The 2832-nt window shown below is 56.9% G+C and overlaps 1 protein-coding gene across 1 annotated transcript in view; it reads left to right on the top strand.

The window, feature by feature from the left end:
• LOC104128501 (bromodomain-containing protein 4) overlaps positions 1–2832 on the top strand; it is a 45224-nt gene that overhangs the window by 12027 nt on the left and 30365 nt on the right. The window lies entirely within an intron of this gene.

Below are 2832 nucleotides of genomic sequence, written 5' to 3'. Positions count from 1 at the left end.
CCCCCCAGTGCCCAGCACAGGGGCACGCTCCCTGCCCTGCTCCTGCTGGCCACACCACTCCTGAGACAAGCCCGGATGCCGCTGGCCCCCTTGGCCACCCAGTATAATCTAATCTATAGATTAGATTTCTTACCTATAAGTAGATTAGATTTACAAACACCTGAATTTAACCCCATTTTAATCTATAGATTAAGGCAACCCAATCCATCCCTAGCACTATCTGTGGCACAGATTAGATTTCTAATCTGTAACATTGATTTCTACTCTGGATTGTAGATCAGGAATTAGGAAAACCCCAGCGTAGCATTCCTTTTATAGAGGAAGAAAGTTCTCGCGTGGCGTCTCTAGCGCAGTCTAGGATACAAACTAGGTTTAGATTTATAGATTTAGGTGTCATCCAGAGGGACCTGGCCAAGCTGGAGAGGGGGGGTCATGGGAACCTCATGGGGGTCACCAAGGCCAAGGGCAAGGTCCTGTCCCTGGGTCGGGGCAGCCCCCGGGATCCGTACGGGCTGGGGGATGGGGGTGAGGGGGTGGAGAGCAGCCCTGCCCAGAGGGACCTGGGGGTGCTGGGGGACGAAAAGCTGGCCGTGAGCCAGCCATGGGCGCTGGCCGCCCCGAAGGCCCAACCCTCCCCTGGGCTGCAGCCCCAGCAGCGTGGCCAGCGGCCAGGGAGGGGATTGTGCCCCTCTGCTGCGCTGCGGTGAGACCCCCCTGGAGCCCCGCGTCCAGCTGGGGAGCCCTGGGCACCAGGAGGAGGTGGAACGGTTGGAGCGGGGCCAGAGGAGGGCGACCAAAATGCTGCGAGGGCTGGAGCCCCTCTGCTGCGGGGCCGGGCTGGGAGAGTTGGGGGGGTTCAGCCTGGAGCAGAGGGGGCTGCGGGGGGACCTGAGTGCGGCCGCTCAGGGCTTCAAGGGGGCCCCCAGGGAAGACGGGGACAATCTTTTGAGCAGGGCCGGCTGGGACAGGCCACAGGGGGATGGTTTGAAAGCAAAGCAGGGCGGGTTTCGCCTGGATGGAAGGCAGAAATCCTTGGCCCTGAGGGTGGGAAAGAGCGGGAGGGGTTGCCCAGGGCGGTGGTGGAGGCCCCATCCCTGGGAACATCCAAGGCCAGGTTGGCCGGGGCTGTGGGCAACCTGCTCTGGTTCAAGGTGGCCCTGCTGCTGCCGGGGGGTGGGGCTGGGTGACCCTAAAGGTCCCTGCCACCCCAAACCTTTCCATGATTCCATGATTTCTATGTTTAGATTTCTAGATGAGCCTTTCCTGTACAACAAATCCATGTTTATTCTCCCTCCTTGCAGCTCTTTCTGATTTCCGCGCCCATTTCTAACGGCAGAGGTGGCGCAGCTCTAGCAAACCCCAATTTCTTTGCATGCCCCAACCTTTGTCTTCCGTGTCGGAAAAGATTCTCCATACCAATTTTTTTTTTTCCTGGGAATATCCCAGGCGTGCACACAGCAGCGATGTCCGTATTTCTGGCAAGCGATGAGGCTGGGGATGGGTTGGGGCAAGACCGCGCTCACCTTTACACCGACCAACTGTTAAAAATTGAAATTTTCTGGGTTTTTTTCTGGTATTTTGGCACATGGGGGGGCAATCATGTGAGAGAGGAGCCATGATGTAACCACCAGGGCAGGGCGGATAGGGCCAAAGCATCCGTTTTGGGGAGGGGAGAGGGGAAGAATGGTGTGAATTGGTTTATTTCCAGGTTGCTAGGGTTTGAAAACCCAACAGGAGATGGGTGGGATCCTTCCAAAGGAGGAAGAAGACGGTGAAGAAGAGGAAGGATAAATTAAAGACACAAAAAGGATAACTCCGATAGAATCCTGGAGGGGCGGTTGGAGCCGTTGCGTTTGAAGGGGAAGAAATGAAACAGATGATGAAATATTTTCCCTTCTCTTTTAAAAAAAAAACCCCAAACCAACCCAACAAATCCTTGGCTTCCTCTCAGGGCTGGCTCAGGGAGAGCTATTGTAGTACGAGGGGGCAGGAGGAAATCAGTCGGTCGCGGTCCTTGAAACGATGAATTTCAGGAAGGAGCTTGCCCTAAAGATGGAAAAAAACCTGGGGAAAAAAATTCCAATCCCGGTGCCAGTTCGTTGGAGCCGTTGCGTAGGCATCTCCCATTTGCAGGTGGCCGTAGGCGCCTTTGCTTTGCTGAAACCTTTGAGATCCGTTAAAAAATTGAGAATTCTGTGGAGGCAGCCATCGCCTCTGAATGCCTCGGGGTTCGTGCCTCAGGTTGATGCCTCGGGTTGATGCTTCAGGGTCGGTGCCTCTGGTTGGTTCTTTGGGTTGATGACTTGGGTTGGTGCCTCAGGGTTGGCTCCTCGGGTTGGTGCCTCGGATTGATGGCTCAGGGTTGATAGCTCAGTGTTGATGGCTCTGGGTTGGCGCCTCGGGTTGGTGCCTTGGATTGATGGCTCAGGGTTGGTGCCTCGGGTTGATGCCTCTGGTTGGTTCCTTGAGTTGGTGCCTCAGGGTTGGTGCCTTGGGTTGATGGCTCAGGCTTGGCGCCTTGGGGTTGGTGCCTTGGGTTGATGGCTCAGTGTTGATGGCTCAGGGTTGGTGCCTTGAGTTGGTGCCTCAGGGTTGGTGCCTCAGGGTTGGTGCCCTGGGTTGGCGCCTCGGGGTTGGCGTCTCGGGTAGGCGCCTAGGCGTTGGTGCCTGAGGGTTGGTGCCTCGGGTTGGTGCCAATGATGCCTCAGGGTTATGCCTCGGGTTGGTGCCTCAGGGTTGGCTTGGCGCCTCAGGGTTGGCGCCTCAGGGTTGGCGCCTCGGGTTGGTGCCTCAGGGTTGGTGCCTCAGGGTTATGCCTCGGGGTTGGGCCTC

The sequence above is a fragment of the Egretta garzetta genome, unplaced genomic scaffold (genome assembly GCF_000687185.1).
Source record: "Egretta garzetta isolate BGI_Z169 unplaced genomic scaffold, ASM68718v1 scaffold576, whole genome shotgun sequence".
In the NCBI taxonomy this organism is placed as follows: Eukaryota; Metazoa; Chordata; class Aves; order Pelecaniformes; family Ardeidae; genus Egretta; species Egretta garzetta.
This window is presented reverse-complemented; position numbering and strand designations above follow the sequence as displayed.